Source organism: Pistacia vera, unplaced genomic scaffold, assembly GCF_008641045.1.
Source record: "Pistacia vera cultivar Batoury unplaced genomic scaffold, PisVer_v2 Contig52, whole genome shotgun sequence".
Lineage (NCBI taxonomy): Eukaryota > Viridiplantae > Streptophyta > Magnoliopsida > Sapindales > Anacardiaceae > Pistacia > Pistacia vera.
Genome location: NW_022196357.1, coordinates 1,956,476 through 1,969,180, shown reverse-complemented (window position 1 = coordinate 1,969,180; position 12,705 = coordinate 1,956,476).

The window sequence follows — 12,705 nt, the reverse complement described above, 5'->3', positions numbered from 1 at the left end:
GAAGTTAGATTGATTTACATATGTTTTCTATGCGAAAGTAAGAAGGTTGTTCATTTGTTTTTGGATAGTTAAGTTGATAGATATATATAGCTTAAAATTTTTGGTACTAGTAATTTCACTACAAAGCATTAAACGATTTTGTGGAGCAATGCAATATGAGAAGACTTGGCCAAGAACTTCAATTTATTACTATTATTTTCACGAATCCCTGAAACACATGATATGTGCAAATTTACATTCTTGATAATGAAAAGTTGAAATACATCTTCGTTTGGGAAAGGAAAATCATACCTACGAAAGTATACATTTACCACTAAAGAACTTTAGTAAACAGAGTATGTCACTGATATATCTAACTTGTCAAGACATGCACTGTGGAAGAAAAATGATATAATAGTATTTGAGCAAACAAAAACATTCATGATTTCAAACTACTCACGAGTGGCTGGCCTCGCCTCACCTGACAGCTTCAAATTGATAAAGTGTATAAATGCAATCCAACCTAATTATGGATTAGGTCAAATTCAATATTGAACTCAAATCTGCCTTCATTCAAAAGGAAAAAACATTTATGATTTAATATGATATAGTATTTTATATATCTATTTATGAATTCATAATCCATATCCAAATTATGAAAGGACTTTTGCTCAAATGCTTTTAACGAGGTTTTTCATTCTTTTTTGAAGAAATTTTGAAATTAAAAAAGAATGTACATGATACAATTAATCAGGCAATACTACACTTACAATCCAATCTCACAGACTTTCTCTCACAACCCCGACATGATAGCTCGTAATTGGTCTGCTCACAAATTGGTTCCGCCTGCTTGCAGTGGATCTCGCTTACTCAATTATTAGTTGATCAATTACGAACTACTAGATCAAGGTTGTGAGAGAAAGTTTGTAAGTATGAGTTGTGAGCCGGTCTTTACTAAATTAATCAACTTTGCTTCTAAAAGAATATCTAGAGTGTGTTTGTTTTATTATTTTGAGTAGTATTTTTGAAAAAGTTAAGTTGAGTTATTATTATGAGGATATGATTCGAATTTGAAAATGTGTTTGGTAAGATTATTTTTTAATCACTTATATTTGTTAATTTAGTTAAACATCCCCTACAATAAAAGTTTTAAAATTAAGAAAAACACTCCCACCCACCCATTAAATGCTGGCGGTGGTGACCAACTCTGTTAGGAATATGTGGGTGGGTGAAGGTGTTTTTGTCAATTTATAATTTTTTTATTGTTTAGGGTGTTTAGTTAAATTAACAAACCTAAGGGGTTAAAAAAATTTAAATATTTTGAGTTGACTAGAATAGGATTGGATTTTGGGAACAGTGAAACAAACATGCATTTTTAATAGGATATGACAGGAATAAGGAAACAAATACAGCTATGGGGCTCCATTTGTTACACTTTTTTTAATATTATTTTATTCTAAATAGGATAGGATATGCTTTAATCAAATAAGACATGATTATGATTATATTTGTTAATTTAGCTAAACGCTTTCACAATAAAAGTTTATAAATTAAGAAAGAAACCTCTACTCCCCCAACTAATTGTTGGCAGCCGGCCGCCACCGCCAGACATTTCAACTTGGAAACCGCGTAAAACAACAAAGAACAGGCCCAGTACAAATACAAAGCTATTCGTTTGTGTAAATTAACTATATATATAGTGATGAGAGCCCTCTGCCTCTTAGACTGCAAATATATGGAAGCTTTGATTGATTCTTTAAAGATTAAGTTATCTAGCCTTTTAACAAAAAACCACCAATACAGTCCCTCCAACCAATCAACCAATGCTAAACGGCCACACATGTAGCTTGACACCACCATTGTCAAACCCCCACATAGAGAAAATTTCAAAAAAAATGTTGTAGCTTATTTCATGTTAAAGAGTTTGAAAATTGCACTACACTTCAGTCTAAAATGCTTCTTCTTTTCAATATATATCTCCTAGACTACGCACAGCGACTGCCCTTTCATCAACTAAAACACCCTGCTTAGATGCTTCACACTAGAATCATATAAGCAAAGCTTCAGTGAAATTGAGATCATATAATTATAAATCTACTCTTGGAACAGTATTTAGTAATTGATTAGAACATAAATCAGCAATGGACTATGAGAAATAGGAAAAAGATTAAAAAGATAGAAGTTCTAAAATTATATAAAAAATTCTAATATAGTCAAAGTATATTTCCTCAAAGAAGAAAGAAGAATTCTTCTGATGTACAACAAGACTGTAATGAGATTCTGATACTACCTTATAAAACATAGCGAGGAACGAATCCCTGAAAGACGTGATACGTGCAAATTTACATTCTTGATAATGGAAAACTGAAATACAACTATGTATGAGAAAGGAAAATCATACTTCATATATCACCAACAACATGAATTTAATTTGAGCGAATACAGATTGTGTGAGCTGATATGGGTTGAAACTTCTAAGGCTATGATTGCCATGCAGTAAGGCATGTCCTAAGATTCACTTCAAGCAAATGAGCAACGAAGTCAATGAAGCCCTGGTCTCCCATCACCAATCAGTGAAACAATAAACTCAACGCCAATGTTCTTGAACAACTCGGAGACAAGCCTTCCTTTTGGACTATTATGGATACAAAATTAATGGAAAAATTGGAATCTTGTCAACTGCTCCTATAAATAGGATTGACTACGGATTCGAACCATAGCACATGATTTTCTCCCAATCTAAATCGAGCAGGTTTTACATGAAGAAGTTCTACTTGATACTGTTAGGAAAAGCAGTACACATTACACTCTTCCTAAAATACATTTCTAAATTGCACTCACTTCAGCCTGAAACATTTATTCCCAATATATATCTCCTAGTCTCTTCACGACGACCCCCATTCCATCAATTGAAACACCCTTATTAGATGCTTCACACCGAAAATCGTATAAATAAAGCTTCGGTGAAATTGAGATCAAATCCTTAGAAATCAACTCTTGGAACAGTAATTAGTAATTAGTTCCAGTGTTGCATTTTTCGTTTGGCTGATGGATATTCTTGATAAACCTCTTTGACTATCAATTCCAACAACCCATTAGCCTTCTCCATCTTCCCCACTTTGCAAAGCCCATTAATCATTGTGTTAAATGTCACCAAATCAGGTTGCAAACCTCTTTGACTCATCAATTCAAACAACCCATTAGCTTCCTCCATCTTCCCCACCTTGCAAAGCCCATTAATCATTGTATTAAATGACACCACGTTAGGCTGCAAACCTCTTTTACCCATCAATTCAAATAACCCATTAGCTTCCTCCATCTTCCCCTCCCTGCAAAGCCCACTTATCATTGTAGTGAACGTCACCACATCAGTCTGCAAACCTCTTTGACTCACCAACTCTAAAAACCCATTAGCTTCCTCCATCTTCCCCTTCTTGCAAAGCCCATTTATCATTGTAGTAAATGTCACCACATCAGGCTGCAAACCTCTTTGACTCATCAATTCCATCAAGCCATTTGCTTCCTCCATCTTCCCCTCCTTGCAAAGCCCACTTATCATTGTATTAAATGTGACCACATCAGGCTGCAAACCTCTTTGACTCATCAATTCCATCAAGCCATTAGCTTCCTCCATCTTCTCCACCTTCCAAAGCCCACTTATCATTGTAGTGAACGCCACCACATCAGGCTGCAAACCTCTTTGAGTCATCAATTCAAACAACCCATTAGCTTCCTCCATCTTCCCCACCTTGCAAAGCCCATTTATCATTGTATTAAACATGACCACATCAGGGTGCAAACCTCTTTGACTCATCAATTCCATCAAGCCATTAGCTTCCTCCATCTTCCCCTCCTTGCAAAGCCCACTTATCATTGTATTAAACGTCACCATATCAGGTTGCAAACCTCTTTGACTCATCAATTCCATCAAGTCATTAGCTTCCTCCATCTTCCCCACCTTGCAAAGCCCACTTATCATTGTATTAAATGTCACCACAACAGGCTGCAAACCTCTTTGACTCATCAATTCCAGCAACCTATTAGCTTCCTCCATCTTCCCCTCCCTGCAAAGCCCATTTATCATTGTATTAAAAGTCACCACATTATGCTGCAAACCTCTTTGAATCATCAATTCCATTAACCCATTAGCTTCCTCCACCTTCCCTATCTGACACAACCCGTTAATCTAAGTCACATACGTAATCACGTTAGGCATAACCCCAAACACAGCCATTTTCTTGTACAACCTCCTAGCCTCCGAACTCCTATTCTCCAAACACAATCCTTTAATCAAAGAAGTCAAAGTCACAACATTTGGGCTAAAAGCCCACCTCAAAATCCTCCCAAAAACAACAAAACCATCACATACTCTACCCACATTACAAAAACAATTAATTAAAATATTCAAAGTAATAAAGTCCGGCAACAACCCAATTAAACCCACTCTCTTGTACAGTAAAATAACATCTTCATAAGACTTTTTCTTAGCAAGCGCTCCAAACAACTGGTTGAATGAAGAAATTGGTGGTTTTGGTTGCATATGAGTCATTAAACAAAAGAAATAGCATGCTTCATCAGCAGTGATAGTACCTTCTTTACAATCTTTTTGAAGGAATTTATCAAGCCTTGCTACCTCTTCAACGTTATGTACTGAATCTTTTGGTATAGTTGTAGTCACTTTACATGAATTTGTCAATAAAGATGAGAATTTGGTTTGAGAAGAAGAATAACAACGGCGAAGAAAGGTTTTGGAGGCCATTTGAATAGCAGCGTTTGTGGATTATCTAGGGTTCAAACTGGGTTAGTCTTATGTGGATTTAAATTTAAATATCGCAATCTCACTCGGAATGAGAGTGTAATAAAATGTATTTATTTGAAACCTATAGGGTTCGCATGTAATTATACAAACACTTGAGCCTATCACTCCCTCTCATTGTATCTTTAATGTAATGACACGTGTTCATCTTCACTCTTCATCTTATTTTTAAACCACATTTGCTATATTATATTACAACATTGCCATTTTCTCTCTTTTCTTTATGCTAGTTGCTCATGTTTTCAACATATAGTATATTTGGTTTCTTCGGTTGTATCAACTGTCAATCAAGATTATTGATGATTGTATGTACAATAAATTATGAATAATTTTTTTTTTCTCTAGATTGGTTTACTGTATGTACAATTGAAATTACAAAGTTTATCTTCTTCTCCTGGTTTACTCCCATATATTTATGACACGGTCTGATTCATAAAGTTATAAATTAGCACCTGAGTTTTGATGTGACATCTTTTGATTAGTCAATTGTTTATAGAACCATTATAAGGTATAGCAATGCTACGCCAATAACTTTTTTCTCACAAACTTCTCTTACAACCTAATTAGGTGGTAGCTGAGTTAATGTTGTTACGTCAAAATAACTTTAAGTAGACCAGAGAAACGGTTGTTCATTCATAAGTAACAACCATTCTTTATGAAGGAATGATTGTTGCTAATGGAAGGAATTGTCGTTTTTTATGAAGGAACGACTAAATGAATGGTTATTCATAAATAAGGAACAGTCATTTGTAACTAAATTTAGATTTTACACACTTATTTTGTTTTAAGTTTAGAGACATAATATTTAAAATTCTGCATATTTGTCCATTATCAACATGCTTACATAGGTACAGTGCAAACAACCCTTATTTCTAAATTCTAACACCAAATTTTTAAGGTAAAACAAAAGAGTGTGTTATTTGTAACTAAATTTACATTTTGCACACTTATTTTGTTATAAGTTTATACACATAATATTTAAAATTATGCATATTTGTCCATTATCAACATGCTTGCATAGGTACGATGTAGACAACCCTGAAAGTTGAAACAGTGTTTTTTAATCAATTTTTAACAAAGTGTATGATTTTTATTCATATCTCATCAACTTATCCCCAACAAGTCAAACCAAAATCCGAAATTTGCTCAAAAATGGACAAACCATGTAATACCCGGCAACCTAAAATCAGGCCATGTGATATGAATTGTGATCCATGACAAAAATTGTAAAGAGAGAACTGGCACATAAATTTATTTACTATTGTTATTATTATTATTATTTTGGTGATCAGAGTGTCCGGGCCAGCTTGCGCGGCCCCTGAAGTTGATAATCGGATAAATCCCCTCAGTGGTCACCCATAGTAGCAACACATAAATTACTACCTTATTTGGATGATAGTTTTGTCTCTTGAGCAACACATAAATTAACTACCTTATTTGGCCGATAGTTTTGTCTCTCGAGTTTGAGTCTCTAAGGTTGTTAATACCGGTGGCTACTAGAACTCTTATTCGGCTGATAATTGTCAAAATACCTAAAAAATAGTTGAGACGTGCACAAATTATCGAAACGCTCCAATCATTAGAAAAAAAAAAAATCAATATTGATATGGATATAAATTTTGAACACGCAAATGCCATGTTCATCCCACGTAAATGGGATTAATTTATAATTTACTAATGACCATTTATTTTCTCAAAGATCAAATCAAATAATAATTCCCATTAAGTAAAATTTAATTATCAATTTCTACAATCAATATATCTATATAATCCTAAAGCCCACCCTCTCTATTGATTTCCATTTGGAATCCACGTAGGATGCGACATAGGAATCTTAGGAGCTCTATTAATATATGATTGCTATGTAGGAAGATTCATGTTAATCCCTTCACATTCACTTAAATATTAATAACAATTAAATAGTGACATCCCAAAAATCTCAAGAAAACTTTGTTTATACGTAAATTGCTATTTATTAGTATTAATAGCACATATTTTGTATCCAAATGTCTAATTAAAAGCTATATAGATTCATGTTAGTTGTTTCACATTCACCTAAATATTAATAACAATTAAATAGTGGCATTCCAAAGGTCTCAAGAGAACTTTGTTTGTCTGAAATTTATTGGTAATAATAGCACACATTAGTCCTTTCACATTCACCTTGTGCCGGAATCATGCCAAGAAGTTGTTTACTTTTATGGTTGTGTTTAGTTTTTTTGTATAATGATTTGTATGGTTCTGATAGGTTTATCTTTAGTTTCTACTATTGATTTCACAGTTGGTCTTTGATGGGTTGTTTTTAATTTTTATAAAGGCATATATTTATCACTTTTGAGACCAATGGCAGGGACTTGGTACCCTTGCAGGGTTAGTTATAATATAAAAATAATTGCTTTATTCAACCAGGCATTGTCTTTATGATTTGATAATTTATGTGTGATTGCTTTATTTGTAGGTATTGGAACCTAGGAAGAGGTTAGTGAAGAAGGATGGATCAATTGGGCTGGAGAAACTATTAGCGAAAGGATCGCTGCACCGTGTGTAAGGATGAGAAAGTTGTTCAAGAGAAGAAGGTATTGGAATAAGTAGTTGAGAAGGGTATGCAAAATGGACAAAAGATTACATTCCAAGGAGAAACTGATGAAGTTGCAAGTGAATAATTCATTTTTAGTTTTTTTTAGATTCTGTTTGATCTCAGAGAAAATTGACTACTAAGGAAAGAAAAATGGAACTTGGAGTTTTATGTTATTTTTCCTTCCGTTTTTTAAGCAATGTTGATATGGCGGTTGAAAGATATGAGGTTTCAGTTTTGCGAAATATGTTTTTGTCGTCGATAAATTTGAGGAATACAGCTCAAAGAATATATATGTGCTGAAAATGTATATTTTTTTCCTCAAGTTTCTCAGCCTCCACATAGAGTTGAGAATTAACTTTTTTAGTAATTAATTGTTTGATCTGTTTGATTGTAAACTAATTATTACGTAATTTGCAGGAATATGTATACAATAGGCTCCAATTCAGGTATAATTTGCATACAAGTACTAATGTATTTGGTAACATTTTAATGATTTTCTTTAAGTATTTGTTAATTAGTGATATGCAATTTCAAGGATTAGTTTGTAAATTTTGATCAGTGGACACCTTTTGTTTTCCTAGTTACGGTTGGTACTTCACATTTGCTCAAGGATTTTTCTATATCATTCTCATTTATCTTCAAGGTTTCACCACTAAAAAGATGATGAATCCATGGAAGACTAATGTGAAGCTCTCTCCAGTTTTAAGGGGTTCTCATGGACTTACCAAAGAGTCTTTGGCTTTCTTAACTATTGAGCACAACTCATGTGCAAATTGACAAAGGTAAATGTTTAACTCCATTACTTTTTTTAATTTCATGTTGAAAAAAAAAATAACGATTTTCCTTACTAGACGTTTTGATAACTTCAGTTTTTGTTTGATAGTCAAATTGGGTCTCTTAATCGATAATGGTGTAAATGATTCAAATTAGCTCATTGACTCTTGCAATGTGAATCAAGTTAGCGGGATCAATTTGGCTATAATTGGAAATTTATTTTGTCATCTCAGGTTTTGCTTGTAATGGTCATGGGCACATTCATACTAGGCCTTAGACGAAAATACTCGATTCATGAATATGTATCTACAATACTTTTAGTTGTGGGGTTGATTCTTTTTCTTTAGCAGATGCACAAACTTCACCAAATTTCATAATGATTGGCGATATAATGGTATTGGGTGCTCTAATCATGGATTCGTTTCTTGGTAATTTTCAAGAATCAATCTTTACCATGAATCTTGAAACCACCCAAGTGACTATCTTGTGCTACGATTTTGTGTTGTTTCTTAAATTGAAAATTTGTGACTTTATCTGGATATCATCTTACTTTGTGACTTCTGTTAGTTTCAATCTTAATTGTTCTATTTCATTTATTTATTGTTCAATTGGTGACTGTAAAGAAGAGATCTACCATTTTTACATCTATAGAGAACATGATTTCTCAAATTTCTAGATTCTGTGGTTTTAAATTTCAGAATTAGATTAATTTGAGCTAGAAAGGCCTGATTTTCAATCCATAGACTCATCAAATTCAGTTCCAAGTCTTGCAAATATCACAGGTTAGGAGTGTTAAAATCACATATAACTTGAATTTGATCTTTAAAGTTACTGGATCATTGGAAGCTAATTATGTGTTTGGTGTGCACAAATATTGTTGGAGTGTACTAACTAATTTAAGTATGAGATTTTGTGAAATTTGGTTGCTAAAAGCTCTGTTTTAAAACCCGGACCGGACCGGCCTGTCCAACTGGTTTGATCGGGAGCCAGCCTTCACTCCGGTCCAGGTTAACATATAAACTGGGAATGTCATTAAACTCGCTTTAGACCGGCATGGACCAGTGGAACAGTACAAAACCGCCTGTTCGACTGGCCTAAGGCTTAAAACGGTTTGCTATTTTTGGGTATCTGATCCTAAAAAATTCATATTCCCAATCCCTAAAACAATTTGCAACACGGTTTCATTCTTCATTTCATTTGAATAAAAAAAACCAAATGCATCTTCCATTTTCATATTCTATTCTTCTTCACTTACTCTAAAATCTACAGTGTAAAGAAGAAAAATTAAGGGGAGGGGAAGGAAGAAGAAAGAGAAAAGGAGACAAGAGAAAGAGCAAGGAAGAAGATTAGAAGAAAGAAAAGAGGAGATGAAGAGAAAGAGAAGAGGAGAGAAAAATTACAGTAGAGAGACGTGAATGTGTTAGAAGAAAAAAGAAAGAAGAAGAGAGACACAAACTTGTTGGAAGAAAGAAGAAAGTGATGGGGAGTGATGGGGAGTGAGAGAGAAAAAAGGAGAAAGAAGAAAGTGATGGGGAGAGAGAAAAAAGGAGAAAGATGGAAGTGATGGGGAGAGAGAAAAAAATAATTAATCATAAAATCTGTAGGATGCATTTGCTTTATTTTAAACTTATAGGGGTTTATAGGTAAATTTTAGGGATGTATTTGCTAGTTTTCATACTTATAACAATTAATGGAATTGTTTAAAGATGTGACTGCTCTATACCGATCAGGCCAACCGGTTCAATAGGTTGGACGAACCGGCCTCTCGACTGGGTCAACGACTAGTCTGGTTTTTAAAACAATGGTTGAAAGATGACAATTGCAAATAACTTACTGAAAGAGAAGAAATCCAGGAGGATCAAACAAAGTTTTATTGTACAACAAATTTTGTTGGGATGGTGTATAAACTTTACAGAAATTAAGATTAATTTTGGTATTACATAACACTGGAGAGAATAGTATAACAATGTTGCAGTTACTTTGATTGAAATCAAGAATTAGTGTATTGCCATGGCACATTTTGCTTGGTCTCTACACATATGGGTTGGTTGTGGCGACTGTAGAAACAGGTCTTCTAAAGAAACTAACTTTTTTACAAAGGAGAAGGGTATCTAAACGATGACCAGAATCCATGGTTGTTAGTAGTTTAGGATTGGGGTTAGCCTTGCTCAGTGACATTATAATATTCGCGGCTATTTCACCCGAGTACCATGTTCACCAACCTAAACTCAAGTACTCAAATTCCAGGGCTTCTTTTCTTAATAAAAGAAGAGAAAATGTTAGATCGAGATAACAAGATTGAATTGTAGAGGTTAGATTGATTTACATATGTTTTCTGTGCTAAAGTAAGAAAGTTGTTCATTTGTTTTTGGATAGTTAAGAGTATAGATATACAGCTTAAAAATTTTGGTACTGGTAATTTTACTACAAAGAGTTAAATGATTTTGTGATGCAATGTAATATGAGAAGACTTGGCGAGGAACTTCAATTTATTACTATTATTTTCAGAAAGAAAAAGATAAAGAAAGAAGGTCAAGAACAAAGAGTTTGTTTTATGTGTTAAATCGGTGGAGATACAACTACTAGAACATGTCCAGTATCTTCACACCAACATTAAATATATGTTTAAATTTAGTACTCATTATTTGGTATATAATATTTTTATTATTTATTTCTTTAATTGTCAATTCAATAAAAAATTAACTTCAATACAAATAATTTAATGTTAGACAAACAATTAATAATAATGAAAAAAAATTCTATAAACATACCCACGCATTGCGTGGGCTTTCTATCTAGTTTTTTAATAAATCATAGCCTGTAACACCCCACTTGAGGTACGTAGTTATTGTTTCTTCTTTTGCTTTTATTTGAGTTGGTTTCTTGGTAATATTGTTTGGTTGACCTTTGATTAAGTGTTATGTTGAATACTTGCCCTGAAATTGGTTGAAAATAGAAGAAGTTCAATGTTCCAAGCTTCGCCGGGGCGAAGAAGAATCTTCGCCGCGGCGAAGGGGTGTTGAAGCCACGGGAAGCTGCTGGACAGTTTCGCCGCGGCAACAGAAGCTTCCTCGTCGCGGCAACGGGCCGACCAAAATGTTTGTTAAGTTTTAGATATTTTCTTCCCTAAGGGCAATTTGACCATTCTACCCCTAATTAGCAGGAAAAGTGGGGAGTAAATTGTAAGGAATTTTCATGGAGAATATGTTGCTATGGGGGTGTGTTAGTAATGAATCAAAGGATATAGATAGAATTCCCAAAGAAGAGTAAGGGCAAAATGGGAATGCTTGTGTATAAATTTCATTAAAAGGAATTAAGTCATTGCAAACCCTTCATTCTTCTTCTCCATCGCCACTCTCCTGCTTGATTCCTCTCAAATCTTTTCTTTTGATCAAGGAGATTTTAGGGCTTTTGGAGTGATTGGGGTAGAATCAACCTAACAGCCTAAGGTAGGTTCTTGCTTTGGTTGTGAAGTCTTTGAGTTTTTGTATATATTAGAGTTTGAGGGTTTTTGTTCATTTGTTGAAGAGTAGAGAGAAAGTCAGCAAACCAAGTGAAAGGAAGACTTAGTGAATCTCTCCATAACAGGTAAGTAAACCCCAACCCAAGTTGAAGTTGGGAATTTTCTTGTTAGGTTTTGATAGCACTTATGTATGTATGTTATATACATGTTATATGCCATGTGATTGAGTCTTAAATAGAGATTTCTAGTGCCTTGTGACTATTATACATTGCAAATGTAAGATGTGGTTGTGGTTGAAGGTAGTTTGAGATGGATGAAGGGTATGAGGAAATCCTTTGGAAGTGTCTTTCTTTGGCAGGATATTTGGCTATTGAGGGGGGTTTCTCCCATTTTGGATGGTTAAGAAAGATTTAGAATCATTGTTATTGTAGAGTTTTATTGCACTTGAGTTGTTTGATGAAATGCCTAATAGAGGTTTGAGTATGAGTAGTGAACCTTAATTCTTGCAACATTGCATGTTGGCATTTCTAGTGCATTATGAGATGAACCATCCATAGGCATAAATATGCATTGAGAAATGACCTAAGAAGAGTAGGAACTTTGTGTATGCACTTGCTCTTTGAGTAGAGAACTTTGTGGATGCAACTACTCTAAGGGTGAGAGAAATGAGAAGTGCTAGAGTGGAGTGAATAGAAGAGTAGTAGAAGTGGTGATGCTTTGTGATCATCACCCACAGTTATGAGAATCGGGTTGATGCTTGTGATCATCACCCGACTAGCCATTAGAAATGGGTTGGTGCTTTGTGATCATCACTCGATAGGTAGTAGAAACAGGTGGATGCTTGTTGTCATCACCCGTTAGCTATTAGAAAAGGGGTTGATGCTTTGTGATCATCACCCGATATTTATTAGAGATGGGTTGATGCTTTGTGATCATCACCCGATATTTTTAGAGATATGTTTGATGCTTTGTGATCATCACCCGACAGTGATTAGGAACGTTAATGCTTGGTGATCGTTACCCGAAAGTCATGAGGAACGGTAGGTGCTATGTGTCTCCACCCGATAGTTACGAAAATCGGTAGGTGCTTCGTGA